This window comes from Hyla sarda, chromosome 6 (genome assembly GCF_029499605.1).
Source record: "Hyla sarda isolate aHylSar1 chromosome 6, aHylSar1.hap1, whole genome shotgun sequence".
Lineage (NCBI taxonomy): Eukaryota > Metazoa > Chordata > Amphibia > Anura > Hylidae > Hyla > Hyla sarda.
Genome location: NC_079194.1, coordinates 257,683,521 through 257,700,040, shown reverse-complemented (window position 1 = coordinate 257,700,040; position 16,520 = coordinate 257,683,521). Strand labels below are relative to the sequence as shown.

The 16,520-nt window shown below is 46.6% G+C and overlaps 1 protein-coding gene across 6 annotated transcripts in view; it reads left to right on the top strand.

Moving 5' to 3' along the window:
- MAJIN (membrane anchored junction protein) overlaps positions 1 to 16,520 on the top strand; it is a 135,807-nt gene that overhangs the window by 66,763 nt on the left and 52,524 nt on the right. The window lies entirely within an intron of this gene.

Here is a 16,520-nt window from a genome sequence, read left to right as displayed (position 1 = left end):
TGTTCATGCATACCCAATCACAGTCTGCCCTTTCTTCTATTTATGGTACATTCACACTCAGCAGATTTGTTGCAGGAATTTTTGTGGCTGAACATTACAGAACTTACCGTATTTTTTGCACTATAGGACGCACCGGTGTATAAGACGCACCCAATTTATAGGTGCAAAATCTAAAAAAATTAAGATTTTGAACCCAATAGTGGTCTTTAACCTGCGGACCTCCAGATGTTGCAAAACTACAACTCCCAGCATGCCCGGACAGCCAACGGCTGTCCGGGCATGCTGGGAGTTGTAGTTTTGCAACATCTGGCGGTCCGCAGATTGAAGACCACTGCATAGGAGGTAATACTCGCGTGTCCCCGCCGCTCCGGACCCGTCACCGCTGCCCTGGATGTCGTTCCATCACTGTCGCCGTGTCCCCGTCGCTCCGGAACGTCTCTGCTGCCGGCCGGGTATCCTCGCTCTCCGTCGCCGCCATCACGTCGTTACGCACACTGACACACGTACGCAATGACGTGATGACGAGGAAGGAGAGCGCCGGCCATACAGGGGATCCCTGAACGGAGAAGACACCGAGGAGGCAGGTAAGGGCCCTCCCGGTGTCCTGTAAGCACTAACCCGGATGTTCAGTCAGGCTGTTCGGGACCGCCGTGGTGAAATCGTGGCGGTCCTGAACAGCCCGATTGAACAGCCGGGTTAGTGTCACTTTCCCTTCAGACACAGCGATAAAAGCTGACCGCCGTGTCTGAAGGGAAAGTGACACTAACCCGGCTGTTTAGTTGGGCTTTTCGGGACTGCCCGGGGATCACCGCGGGTCCCGGCCGTTGATGGCCGCAGGGACAGTCGTGATAGGGGTGTATTCGCCGTATAAGACGCACCGACTTTCCCCCCCCCCCCCCCCCAGTTTTGGGGAAGAAAAAGTGCGTCTTATACGGCGAAAAATACGGTAACTTTGCAGTCCCTTCCTTGGGCAGGGCCATGGATCATGCAATATCCTACCAGTCTACTGTGAGAGTGGTTGTACCCAGAGTGGCTGCCAGCTTTTCCCTATCTTTCAGTGCCACTGTGAGTACCCCCTTACCTCCGCATGCAATGCCTAGAGGTTACCAGTATGTGGCATCAGTTATTCCATATGATACTGCCAGTGCCTCTGGATGTCATTACTACTGTAAATTGAAAGAACTGCTCCTACCTGTACTTAGCTAGCTCTTACATAGGTCAACACTGAATACATTATTGAACTTTCATATAATGTAACAAAAAGTAGGACAACTACCCAGACATTATATTAGCTGGACAAGTAATTGAAGCGCAATAATACAAGATATACAATGACAGTAGCTACTTCATGGGTTATTTTTAATTGCATTGCAGCTGTATTTGCTATACATACAGTACTGTGAGAAAAAAGTCTCTTTCATGATTTCTTATTTTTTGTCACACTTTAAGCACAGCTATAATTGCGGTTTCTCAAAGCAGGGTCCGCTTTTGAAACCATGAATACTGTTCAGGTGGCTGTTACCTCCAAGGTCCCCAGCTCAATCTCAGCTCGATGTCTTTGAATGTGTTTCTATGCAAAATGTATTTCTCCATGTCTTTATATGTTTCCGGCAGAAGAATAGAGAGGGCGCTACCTAGCGCATTACCACTAAAAACCAGGGTGAACAAAGGTAATTGTAATGCTCACCCAGAATGTTACACTCGCCAAGTGTAACAATGGAAAAGAACTTGTGTGTGAGTATGCCGGCAGCCAGTCCACCTTCGGAAAGATGCACAAATAAACAGGGAGCCTCCAAGGAGGTGGCGGACATCAGGAGGCGCTGGACACACTCGGAAGGTAGAATCAACTTTAATCACCCATCATGCAACGCGTTTCACAGATTATCTGCTTCATCAGGCATACTCAGGTGAGTAAAAGCACGCTATATATAGGGAACTGGGTGGTTAGCCCTCCAGGTGAGCCAAGGAGGGAATTATCTCTCAAGGCTCCACTGGAGGGGAACCACCCAGTGTACAAAGATATACATACGAATAAACAACAAAGGGGGAAAATTTCACATGTGAACAATACATATAGAAGAGAACATGTATAAAAAGGTAAATATTATATGTTTCCTGCATGCACTGAGCCTAAATATAGGGCAAGGGGTTAACTGTCTGTACGCAAAATCCTTACTTTCACTGTGTAAAGCTAAACAGACAATTATGGGTTAAGGGCTGTCCTGTTTCCACCCCAGTCCCCAGGGACATGTTAGTCTGGCCTTGGCCAGAGAAGGTGTAACATCACACAGCAGCAGCTCTCCTACCTTCAGTGTTAGTTTGCCTTCGACTACAGTTTTCCAGGTTTAGACAACATGCTGCAACCTTCTGGCTTTTCCTGCTACATGGATAGTGCCAATACACGTGGACGCTTGAGGGACAAGAACAAAGCTGGCAGGACCTCTAGCAAAGTAAGGACTAGGTTCGGGTATCCTCTGGGTCGGCCTGTGTAAAGAAAGCAAGGACAGTGTTCCCTAGTGCAATAAAACCAAGATGAGCAGGCAAACAAAGAGACTGACTAATGTCTTGGGTCTCCCTTCTGGATGTCTTTCGGTCAGTGATATCTCAGAATAACCTAAGGAAACATAGGTGAGGGAAGTAGACTTTGCAAAGTTTACCACTGAGCAATCCCAAAAGGAACGCTGTTGATGTTCCCGCCCGCAGGGATGGTGAGAATATGAAGTTATGAAGTTTTTAGTCCCATCAGCTGCGCTATAATCTTAAGCAGACGAAGCAGAGCAGTAACGCAGGCTGTCAATCACGCGGAGAGGAGGTAATTACAGCACAGCCACTGGGACTAAGTAGGCCTCCCCACTCGGGGGACTAATTACAGGGGTATATCCTCACCATCCTCTGAGAATAGTGAGGATGAAGATTTTACCACACGTAGTACATTGCCACGCATTATATACGGTAAGAACTGATGCTTCATTCTCTTTATCTCAAGTTTTTATGTCCAAAGAATATGGTTGGCACTGCCCACTGACACCTCAATAGCTTGTCACAGGAGGCACTCACTATTACTAAAGATAGGTGCTCTCTCATCCAACAAACCCATACAGAGAAACAGGCGGCACTCCCAAATGAGTGAAATCACTTAAAATTCATAATGGAGAACTTCACCATGGTTTGCTGAAGGCCTAAAGCTTTAGAAATGGTTTTGAACCTTTTCAGACTGATAGATGTCAGTTACTTTGTTTCTCATCTATTCATGAAATACTTTGGATTGTGGCATGATGTCTAGCTGTTTTGAGATCTTTTGGCCGTTACTTTGTCGCACAGGTTATTTTTAAGTGACCAGTAATCAGGCCTGGGTGAAACTGAATTCCACTTTCTAAGCAATGTGATTAAACATTGTACATTAATGATTTTACAAGGGGATGGGGCAATCATTTTTTCCCATAGGACCATGAAGGTCCGAATGGCTTTTTTTCCCATAATAAATAAAATATTCACTTGAAAACTTCATTGTGTTTACTTGGGTTAGTTATCTTTGTGTAGTATAAAAATTTAGTTTGATGCTACTGAAGATCAAAGTGTGACAAATTGGCAAAAAAAAAAAAAAATAATAATAATAAATAAAAAAAAAATCAGGAAAGGGGCAAATTTTTTTACTGGACTATGTAAATTTGAGGTTCTTAATGCACATTTTGATTGTGTGTGTATCCATCCACCATGTTAATGAGACCTCATAAGTTGAGATCCTAAACTAAATAGATTTACTGCTCCTGGGACCAGGTTTCACGTGTTAGGTAGCCCTATGCTAACCACGATCCGCTGTCCATACCTACTTGGGTGATCGAACCTTAAAGGGGTACTCCGCCCCTAGACATCTTATCCCCTATCCAAAGGATCTCGGCTGCAGCACCCACCTGTACGGCTTCCGACAACGTTGGAGGCTTCGGATCCCAACCACAATGGCAGAAGAGCGTGATGTCACGACTCCGCCCCGTGTGATGTCACACCCTGCCCCCTCAAATGCAAGTCTATGGGAGGGGGCGTGACGGACCGAGATCCTGAGTAGCAGCCGAGTAGCATGCACTATAAATGTCCAAATCAGAAACTAGAAGGATATCCAGAGTATTTGACAATGGGTAAAAAGCAGAGGACAGTTTATAGAACAAAGTAAAAACCAAAGACCGTGCCTAAAAGCAAGCCAGAACAGTAGGTGTTGTCAGATCCAAGTCAGAATCTGGAGGGCACCGGTGACCCTGATGTCTGGTAGACTAACCATCTGTGCTGTCAGTGGGGTTGGCAGCCACAGCAACTAAGCGACACCATCAGTGCTGCAGAAGAGAAAAGCTACTATTTGACACCAGGCCTCACAATTAATCCAGGGCTTGTAGAACCCAGCTACCATCCCTCACTAAACAGAATTGCTTTTCCTGGTGCTAGGCCTCAAAATGGGCAGAAGAAAGGAGTGCACAGCCAAAATGGACACATCCGCATTTCCAGGTGTAAAATGTAAAAACTAAGTTGGTTAGTACATCCAGACAATAATGAAATAAAGGTGCATCGCACGCTAACAACTTCACAGCAGCATTACATCATAATATCACATCATGTCAGGCCTAGTGCTTTTGTGGCTGTCAATATTTATCGCATGATATGCCAGTATTGGTGTCCGCTATGACTTAAGCATGCTGCAGTTGCCAAAATGCATTAACTTTCATTACGTCCATGACTACACTGGACACTTCCCTCAGTCAGCTTATCAACTGCATCCCGATGACATTTCTATCCTAATGTTACTTGTCCTCCCATGTCATCTTCTCAGGTGAGGTTCATTGTGTGTAATGTTTGTTTATCTGTATTTTGTATTTTCTGCTTTGGGTCCTCTTCAGACATTAGGTTTGTGTCTGAGAAATTACTGTGTTAATTCTCCCTGGGATGGGAAGAGTTACTCTTCCTGACTTCAGCACTGGGAGGATATATAAGATCTCTTCAGGTGCTGTTCTGTGCAGGTGATTAGACCTGTATTCTGGGCATGTTTGCATTATGTTCCTTATGTCTATCTGTGCACATATCCTGAGTTTTAACCACGGTTATCTTTCCTGTTTGATATGGATTTTAGTATTTGTGTATGTTTGTTCTGCATTTGCTTTGTGTTTCCTTAGTCTGTATTCACAATGTGCGTTTTGTCAGTTCTGTTTTAACCTTGTTTGATCCTGCAACTCAGAGGATAGAATCCTGTTCTGAGCCTTGGGCTAATTTGTCTTTCCACCACGTCATGACAGCACCGCCAATGATGTCCCTGTCCATGTCCCTGATGGGGATGTGGTGATGTTGAGGAGGCCTGGAAGTCACATCCCTGCGAAGTTGGGAGCTCTCCGGCATGCCCCCAGTTGAGATTTTTAAAATCTCACGCCGCCCCTGGCTCCCTCCATCCTCGCTCCAGCGCTGCAGCGGCCGCCTTTGTTTTAGTTGCGCTGTGGCACATAGTTTAAAACACGCCTGGGAATTCTCGAACGTCTGAGCAGGGATTGTGGGCTCCGTTCCTTTGGCTGGGGTTCCACGGCTTCTTGTGGCGGGGTGAGTCTGACTCATCGGCATCACTTGCTTTGCGCTGGGAGGAGGAAGTCTGGGCCGGAGGTGACATCAGATGCCGGGTCACGTGACCGCAGAGCGAGAAGCTTCAAAGGCAATCCTTTTGCTTCACTCTGCCTCCTATGTGCATGCTGTATAGCCGTTCAAGCTGTGTTAGCAGACTTCAAGGAGGGGGTACATCTCTGAAGATGGGTGCATCTGGTGAAAATTCCAAGCGGGATCATATGGATTCTCTCAGACCTCCATCCACGGTAGTTACCTGGCTGAGGGGGTGAGTGTTGCATATGTTTTACTGTAAGCCCCCTTTTTTTCTAATGTTAGTCTGGTTTTAATACAGGGTGATGTCCTCAAAAAGGCCTCTAAAAAATCAAAGAACAGGGAATGCGCTATGCAGGTACCTCTTATGTCTGGGTAGATACCTTTTTATATTATGGGTATTTTTTTCTTCTCCTTATTATGCTTTCTAAAAATTTTTTAGAGTTGGTTTGGCCACTGATTATGACAAGCCAAATTGTGCGGCTTGTACTAACCGACTAGCAGCTGAAACCCCGTCCATACTCCTGCAGATGGAGGAATTAGTTAAGAATCAGATTGAAGCTTCTCTAAGGGGGTTATTGCCTGGTCCTACCCCGACTCCTCAGCCAGTGGTTCATCCTTCTGTTTCATCTGTTATGGAGGAGGAAGTAGGTGGACTCTGATTCAGTACTAACTTTATTGGATATCCTGAAGTATTTATTTCCTTTGTCTCCAATATACTGATGGATTTTTTTTCTCTCTCCAAACATCCCTACAGGGGATAGCTCTATGTCATTAGATGATGATTCTACAGGAAAACCCTTATTTTTGGTGGAGGACACTGACCAATTAATAAAAGCGGTCAGATTGTCCAAGGGGATGGAAGAGACAAAGGAACAAAAATCCGTCCAGGACATTATGTTTGAGGGACTGGAGATTAAGAGAAGAGTTTTTCCCATGCACAAGACTATCTCCCAATTAATTTCTAGAGAGTGGGATTGCCCAGATAAAAAGTATTTTATTCCAAGGGCGATTAAAAGGAAATATCCCTGAAATATGCCTTCGGGTGTCTGGGCATGCTGGGAGTTGCAGTTTCGCAACCGCTGGAGGCACCCTGGTTGGGAAACACTGCCATAGCAAACCTTCAATAGCTGTCCAGCGCTCCGGGACTCACCTCTGGCCAGGTTAGGGTTAACAATCCTCCAGCCCGTCAGGCCCGATGCTGACATCACTATGGCACATGCACAGATGATCCTCCGGAGCGAGGACCAACTGCGCATGCGCCCATCACGGCATCTGATTCGCCGAAAGCAGCCCAATCTGCAGTCAGCTTAGAAGAAGCTGAAAGTAAGGAGGGTGCGCGCTGATGATGACAGAGCATTCCGTCATGCGGGAGGCGGGCACGTACGGAGCGAGGGGAAGGCCGGCCTCCAACACACCACCCTCCACGGTGACGTCCTGGTGGCAAGATGGTGGCGGAATAAAAGAAAAAAAGTGGTCGAGGCTAGGCAGGAAGCAAATGAAGAAACCAGCTTCCGGGTCTGGAAAAAAGGTAAGTAAAACACCACATACAGAACTGTTAGCAACATGAAAAAAAGCCATAATAACATATAGCCACAGAGCTAACTAACTGCCAAAAGTAGGTTAAGGCAGTGGAGAACCCCTTTAACTTCATGAACCTTATCACAGGAGGCAGGAGTGATTTTTCAGCGCAATTCTGTGTATTTTTCCCACAAGAAATCATCTGCTGCTTATACTAGTCTGTAGACAGTATAATAACCAGCAGTTCACACCTGCTCTGTGGCAGATTGCAATTTTGGGTTTAATACACATTTTTTTTTTTTTTGTGGTGGTGCTGCACTGTTGTGTCCTGCTGCTGTGCAAAAATATGTATTTTCAGCAGACTGTAGTGCATTTGTCTGCCCTCATACGTGCATACCACATACCTACATCAAAGCAGTCTACTATTTTTTACCTGTTAATCTGTCAAGGGCCTACTACATACTGGGAAAGTCCAAGCAAAATAATCACCTGCTGCTGTTCTAGACAAATACTGTTTTAAGAGTAGTGAAGCATATTGTACTCTCCTCATATATGCACTAAGTATGTCACGCAGAGAAGTGCCAGGATATGCACAGAGAAGTGGCAGAGGCCTAAATCCTTCAGGCAGAGGTCGCAGCAGACTAGGGATAGTGGCAGCAGGAGTCGCAGTGAGAGGCCTGAGCTCCCATTATCGGCTAGCGGTCGTGTCTCGACCAGCAACCTATCTGCCGTCGTCGATTGGTTTATCACGGTCATCCACTTCATCACAAGTGACATCTGACACCCTCCGTCAACAGTCGTTGGGTTCCTCAGACACAACCCTCAGTTGGCATGGCCCGGGAGCAGTCCCTGTTCTCCCATTGCCTTTGTCCTATGCTGTTCCCTCTCCTAGAGAAGTATCTTATGCTGTGGGTTCAGCTCCACTATTCACTGAGGACGATCTAATAGAGGACAGTCAGCAGCTACTGCCCAGCCAAGAAGGGGAGGAGACATACACTGTTTCCTCCGCTAGGCGGCAAGTAGTTATGAGGAGAGTGACGTGGTAGGCGGTGTTGCCAGGGTTCAGGGTCCTGAAGCAGACATTGTTGAGGAACCTGAGGAGGACATCAGTGACGTGCAGACACAACTAAATGATGATGAAGCCGATCGCAATTGGGAGCCGGGTGCAGAAGGTGCTTCTTCATCATCATCAGGAGAAGAGAGTTGCAGGTTGCCCATAAGGCAGCATCTGAGCCAGCAAGGTGGTAGCATGGTTGGCAGTCAGCGTGGTGGCAGAAAAGACCACCTGCTTTGCGGCAGCCTACCTTGCCGGGAGGTAGTGGAACAGGGGTTACTGAAGATGGCGGCAGTAGCAGTCAATTAGTGCGGACTGTAGGTGGGAAAATCAGCTACTCAGCGGTGTGGCAGTTTTTCATGAACCATTTCACATAGCCACATGCAAGATATGTCGGTAGAAGGTGAAGCGTGTCCAGGCTCCCAATGTTGGCACCATGGCCCTGTGTCAACACATGCTTCGCCACCAAAAAGCGGCCTGGGAGAACCGTGGCTCCGATGTAGTGGTCCAGCCTGCTGCATCAACCAGTGGCCAGCCGCTCCCTCCTTCAGCCAGCCAAGGCTCCACCACCTCAGCCGAAGGGAGCTCTGTGTCATACCCTCCTGTCGCTCCAGATTCTCCTGCTTCTCCCACTTTTAGTCAGCCATTCCCCCAACAATCCATCCGCGAAGCCATGTCCAAGAGACAACAGTATGCGCCCACTCATCCAACGGCGCAGAAACTGAATGTGCTCCTGTCTAAGTTGCTGGTGCTGCAATCCTTCCCTTTTCAAGTGTTGGACTCTGCACCTTTCAGAGAACTGATGGCTTGTGCGAACTGAGGTGGAGAGTACCAAGCCGTCATTTCTTTGCGAAGAAGGCAGTACCAACCCTGCACAATTGTGGAATTGTGTGGAAGAGAAGGTGGTCCAGTCCTTGAGCCTGTCGGTGTGTACCAAAGTGCACAGCAGTGCTGACGTCTGGAGCTGTAACTACAGTCAGGGACAATACATGTCCTTTATGGCTCACTGGGTGAATGTGGTTCCTGCACAGCCACAACCCCAACTTGGACAGGTCACGCCGCTTCCTCCTCCACGCGGTCAGCCTGTTGGTCCTGTGACAGTGTGCGACTCCGCCTCCACTGCCCAGACAAGTCTCAGTGGCCCTTCAACATACCATGGCTGTCAGGCTGTTCTTCACATTGTTTGCCTTGGCAAAAAGAGTCACACAGGGGATTAACTGCTAAAACTAATTTGTAAATGAATCTGAGCATGGCTTACTCCACAAAAACTGGAAATGGGAACCATGGTGACAGACAACGGGAAGAACATCGGGCCGCGCTGCAACAAGGAAGGGTGAGCCACGCGCCCTGCATGGCACACGTGTTTAAATTTTGTTGTCAAGCAGTTCCTGAAGTGTTCCCTCCCATTTGCAAGACATCCTAAGAATGGGAAGAAAACTTTGCATGCACTTCAGCCACTCGTACACCGCAAAGCATGCCCTTCTTGAGCTGCAGCATCAGAATGGTATCCCCAACATAGTCTGATTTGTGACGTTGCCACACATTGGAATTCCACCCTGCATATGTTGGACCGACTGTACGAACAGAGAAAAGCCATCACCGATTCTTGATGATCAGGGTACTCTCCTGTGTAACTTCAATGTGAACCAGTGGCAGCTCATACGTGACACCTGCCGTTTGCTCAGGCCCTTTGAGGAAGCCACATTATACGTAAGTCACCAAGATTACGGGATGAACGACATCATTCCACTGCTTCATATCCTACAACAAGTGTTGGAAACGATGGCTGGTCAGGGCAATGGAGACGTTGCGCCTACATCTCACAACATCTCATGATCCCTGTGGGGGCTGAACTGGAGGAAGAGGAGGAGGATGAGGGGCACAGTGGAGCACAGTTTAGGTTTGATGAGATGGGTGGAGTTTCTAGTCATCTGACAGTAGCATGATGAACTAGAGGAGTTAGAGGGTTAGGAGGAAGGCGAGACAGAGGACCAAGACACACCGTGGCAGTATGCAGTGGAGATGGAGGCAGGGAGTCCCTCTGAGTCACTTGCACAAATGGCACGATGCATGCTCACTTGCTTGCGTAGTGACGGACGAATTGTCACCATTCGGCAGCGGGATGACTTCTGAGTCTCCACCTTATTGGACCCTCACTACTGGCACAAAATGGGTGCCTTTTTTACACCCACTGAGAGGGAGGACAAACTGACCTACTACAGAGTGATCCTATGTAGTCAGTTGGCTGATGCCCATCGTCCATCCACTAGCAGGTCTTACTCGGGGGGCCCTCTGTGCTCACCTTCCACTGCCATGGCTGCTGGGGAGGGGTGGGTTGGCAGGAGCAGTACCAGCTTCATCAGAAGCAGCTTGAGTCTACAGTCGCTGATGAGTACCTTTCTTCCCCCGCGTAGTGAAGCAACTAATCAGCAGCAGGTAGACATGGAGCAGGACCTGAACCAGCAGATAGTGGCATACCTTGACATGCCAATGCCAACACACATTGAAGATCCGCTGGACTTCTGGACAGCCAAACTTGATTTGTGGCCGCAACTAGCAGAGTTTGCCCTGGAAAAGCTGTCCTGCACGGCCAGTAGTGTGGCATCAGAGCAGGTGTTTAGTGCGGCGGGGGCCATAGTCACCCCAAGGAGAACTCGTCTGTCCACGAAAAATGTGGAGAGACTGACCTTTTGTGAAGATGAATCGGGCATGGATCAGCCAGGATTTCCACCCACCAATGCCAGATGCATCAGAGTAGATGGACCATGGTGCTACACCAACACTGCACACATTTGGATAGTGCCAAACAGATTTAAGGCACTGCTCCCCAATTACAAACATTCCAGCCACCTTCATCACTGGGTACTGGTATTGCCACCCACCGCACCACTCTGTCACCAGGTCTCTTTCAGGACTCCTGCTGCTGCTGCCACCTCCAGGCTGTTTCATTCAGCCACTATTTTGTATCCTTATGCTTCTGCCAACTCCAGGTTGTGCCATTCAGCCACTATATGGTCTCTTCATGCTTCGGCCAACTCCAGGCTGTACTATTCAGACAATATATGGGCTCCTTATGCTTTCCCCACCTCCAGGCTTTGTCATTCTGCCAATATATTGATTTCTGATGCTGCTGGGACTGTCTTGGATATTTAGCACTAGCAAACATACATGCTCAATCAAGATTTCAACGTTGATCTTTTAATGTTAGGGGTTGTGAAGCCCTCTTATGTACGCATCCTGTTGCCTGCTCCAGGCTGTGTGTTTCAGCAACTATATGGTTTAGTGATGCTGCTGGGCTTGGCCCTTATATTTTTGGATGTAAGAACTAGCTTACATACATGCTGAATTGAGATTTCAACATTGATCTTTCAATCTTAGGGGTTATGAAACCCTCTTGTGCACTCCTGCTGCAGACTGCTCCTGTCTGTGTTGTTCAGCCACTACATGGTTTAGTGATGCTGCTGGGCCTAGAACATTACCTATATATGTTTATGGTAGCACTAAGTACCATCTTCAATGGAAATGTCAGAATTCCTCTTTTATTCTGAGAGATTGTGATGCCCTATTGTCTCCTCATCTGCTGCCAACTCCAGGCTGTGCCATTCAGACACTATATGGTCTCCATATATTTACTGTGTATTGTAGGAAACATGTGGCTATCCTTGAGTTACTCTCCCGGCATTATTGCCATGTTGATACCAGACCAGTAATAAAAGGAATATTGCCAAGGACTAGCCGAAACAGGGAACTGGGGATACTGACCACCGGCTGTTGGAATTGACTGACAATCCCAGGTGATAGATGTACTATTTTGAAGTTCCTCAGTTCCAGTAGGCTTTAAATCGTTGATTACTTGGCTTATTGATGCTTCTGGGCTTGGGCCTTACATGTTTGGATGTAAGGGGTTATGAAACCCTCTTGGGTACTGCTGTTGCCTGCTCCTGACAGCTCCTGTGTCTTTCAAGAACTACTTAGCTTACTGATGCTTCAGGGCTTGGGCCTTAAATTTTTGGATGTTTAGCACTAGCTTCGATACATGCTTAATTGAGATTTCAACATTGATCTTTCAATCTTAGGGGTTATGAAATCTTCTTGTGTACTGCTGATGCCTTTTCCTGACTTTGTCTTTCAGGAACTACTTGGCTTACTGATGCTTCTGGGCTTGGGCCTTAAATTTTTGGATGGTACCACTACCTAACATGCATCTTCAATAGAAATTTCAACATTCACCTTTTAATTTTTAGGGGTTGTGAATCCCTCTTGTGTACTCATGCTGTTTCCTGCTCCACTCTGTCAGCCTGTTGGTCCTGTGACAGTGTGCAACTCCGTCTCCTTTTTTTGTTGTTTATTGCTCTTTTAACATCATGTGTCAGCCATATAGGATTTAGTTTTAATCGTTTATATTTGTTCTCCTTTGGTATATATTTAGATGTATAGTTATTTAGAGTTGATTTAAAGATGTCCCATTTACCTTCTGTATCAGTATTTGAGAACACCTCCCCCCAGTCTATGTCCTGTAGTGCAGCCCTCAGCCCAGGAAAGTTTGCCTTTTTAAAGTTATATGTTTTTGCCTTCCCCGCCTGTCTTTGTTTTCTACATTTTAAGTCAAAAGTAACTATATTGTGGTCGCTATTACCAAGGTTTTCCCGCACAGTTACATTACCAACCAGCTCTGCGTTGTTGGAAATGATCAGATCCAACAAGGCATCACTTCTTGTTGTGTCCTCCACAAACTGGCCCATAAAATTATCCTGCAATAAATTTAGGAATTGTCGCCCCTTTGTAGTTTTAGCCAACCCCGGACCCCAATCTATATCTGGATAGTTAAAATCTCCCATTATTACCACTGTACCTGCCCGGGCGGCCCTCTCTATTTGTTTATGAAGCCGAACTTCTATCTCTTCAGTGATATTAGGGGGTCTGTAGATTACCCCAAATATAATTTTTCAGTATTTCCCTCCTTTTGTAATTCTACCCACAGTGATTCCACCTCCTCAAAATCATCACACACTATGGCATCGTTCACACTGACTTTCATACCACTTCTTACATACAGACAGACTCCACCACCTTTTCTGTTCATTCTATCCTTGCGAAACAATGTAAACCCCTGCAGATTGACAGCCCAGTCATGCGAGGAGTCCAGCCATGTCTCGGTGACCCCAACTATATCAATATGTTCCTCCAGTATCAAGGCCTCAAGCTCCCCCATTTTATTTGCTAGGCTTCTGGCATTTGTGAACATACACTTTACATTTCCATCCTTTATGTTATTGGGGTTAATGGGATTCAAGGGTGTAAGTTTTATTTTCCTATGAAGCCTATTCCTATTAACTATTCTAACCCCTCCCTCCACTCCACCCCCAGGTACATTTATAATTCCCACCTCTCTATCTACACTATCTTCCCCCTCTTTGCTGTAGGTTCCCTCCCCCCAAGTCCCTAGTTTAAACACTCCTCCACCCTTCTAGCCATCTTCTCCCCAAGCACAGCTGCACCCTCCCCATTGAGGTGCAGCCCGTCCCTACGGTAGAGCCGGCAACCGACAGCGAAGTCAGCCCAGTTCTCCATGAACCCAAACCCCTCCTTCCTACACCAGCTTCTGAGCCACTTGTTTACCTCCCTGATCTCCCGCTGCCTCTCTGGTGTGGCTCGTGGTACTGGTAGTATTTCAGAAAATACTACCTTGGAGGTCCTTGCCTTAAGCTTGCGGCCTAAGTCCCTGAAATCATTTTTAAGGACACTCCACCTACCTCTTACTTTGTCATTGGTGCCAATATGTACCATGACTGCTGGGTCCTCTCCAGCCCCGCCCAGCAACCTGTCAACCCGATCCGCGATGTGCCGAACTCGTGCGCCAGGCAGACAACACACTGTTCGGCGATCCCGGTCTTTGTGACAGATTGCCCTGTCTGTCCCCCTAATAATTGAGTCCCCCACCACTAGTACCTGTCTGACCTGCCCTGTACTCCTCCCTCCCTCCTTACTGGAGCAGACACCCCCCTGGCGGTCAGAGGCGGTATCCTGCTGCAGTTCTGCTAGCTCTGTAATGGCATCCCCCTCATTTGCCAAGCGGGCAAACTTGTTGGGGTGTGCCAGTTCAGGACTAGCCTCCCTGACGGTTTTTCCCCTACCCCTCTTTCTAACTGTAACCCAGCTAACTGCCTGACTGTCCTGCAACTCCGTCCCACTGTCCTCCCCCACCTCTATTCCCGAGAGTGCCTGCTCAGTGAGCAAGAGACTCCTCTCCATGTTGTTAATGCTTCTCATTGTTGCCAGTCGCCCCTCTAGATGCAGGATCTGGGCTTCCAAACGGACAACTAGCACACATCTCGCACAACAATATGCACCCTCAAACTGTTGTTCAAGGATTGCATACATTGAACAGGATGTACATTAGACTGCATTTTCCAACATGGAGGCCATTTAGTTATGGGGATTTCACAAATGTATAGGAAAAAACAGACAGTCAAAATTACACTTAAAATTTTTTGTAGACCTTGTGGGTTCAGAAATTAACACTCACAGCGATCTCAACCTCCTGCTTTCAAACTCCTGTTTTTGAAACTCCTCTTTCACGCCCCCTCTTACACAGCAACACTCAGAAGAGCAAGCTCTCAATAAGAGTCCCAAGCTAAGATTTATACACCTGTGCCCAATCTACTCCTCCTCCCCCTAGAGGTGGAACAGAGTCTCCTCATGCTTCAGCCAACTCCAGGCTGTGTCATTCAGTCAATATATGGTTTACTGATACAGCTGCTGGGCCTTGGTCTGGGATTTAAAATGTTGTTATGGTAGCACTAGCTATCCGAAATATTCATTTAAAATTTCTAAAATTCTTGTGTTTTTTCTTGGGGATTGTAAAGCCCTGGTGTGTACTCATGCTTCAGACAACTCCAGGCTGTGTCATTCAGGCAATATATGGTTTACTGATACCGCTGCTGGGCCTGGGTCTGGGAATAAAAATGTTGTTATGGTAGATAGCACTAGCTATTCAAAATCTTCAGTTTAAATTTCTGAATTCATCTTTTAATCTTAAGGATTGTGAAGGCCTAGTGTTTACTCATGCTGCTGCCAACTCCTGGCTGTGCCATTCAGCCACTATATGGTCTCCTCATTCTGCCAACACCTCCACGCTGTGTCATTCAGCCACTATATGGTCTCCTCATGCTTCAGCCACCTTCAGGCTGTACCATTCAGACACTATATGGGCTCCTTATGCTTTTTCCCACCTCCAGGCTGTGTCATTCAGCCAATATATCGTTTTCTGATGCTGTTGGGACTGGGATATTAAATCAGTATATGTTATGGTAGCATTAGCCAACATAAATTCTTAATGAGATTTCAACATTGATCTTTCAAGGGATGTAAGGGGTTATGAAACCCTCGGGTGTTCTTCTGATGCCTGCGCCTGACTGCTCCTGTGTCTTTCAGGAACTACTTGGCTTACTGATGCTTCTGGGCTTGGGCTTTAAATTTTTGGATAGTAGCACTAGCTAACATGCATCTTCAATAGAGATTTAAACATTCACCTTTTAATGTTAAGGGTTGTGAACCCCTCTTGTGTACTCATGCTGCTTCCTGCTCCACTCTGTGTTTCAGGAACTACTTGGCTTACTGTTGCTGCTGGGCCTGGATTTTGATGGTGGCCCTCGACGTCATATGACCTGTGTAATTATTACAAGAATCCAATAAAACATGTAGGAGCAATAGCAATGAACCATAACTGATTAAATGAAACATTCATACTTTCATAATCAGGGGGGCACTGAGAGGCAGGGGTTGGAACAGGTGGTATTTCGCCTGGTGGAGGACCACCAGCTCGATGCTCGGGAGAATGGGTAATGTAAAATTTTTATTTTCACATCAAATTACATTGAATATGACAAAAGATCTCTTCAATTTTGACACCTTATGGTCTCCCTGCTGCCACATAGATGCTCTGCAGCGGTGATTCTAAAGGCAATGCCTGTTATCTGCATGCCAAAGTTAATAACAGTATGATTCCACTAACCTAGCACCCTCCCTATGCGTGTTACAGCAAGGCAAAGTGTTCTACACCCCTATTGGGGCTCTCTATAGGCCAGAAATAGCTGTTTTTAATACAGTCTCGCCACAAATTTATTCAACCCGAAACCTACTTTTCTGAAAAATTTGGCGAATCGTCCGAGCCGAATTTTTGAAAAGTTCGCTCATCTCTAGTCTTGATCTCCGTTCTCTTCTTCAACATGCAGGTATTTTTGTATTTCATAGGAACATGTAGTTTCCAATGAATGAGGATAATATATTTTGTAGGAACATGATAGGGTATTTCCAGTATTAG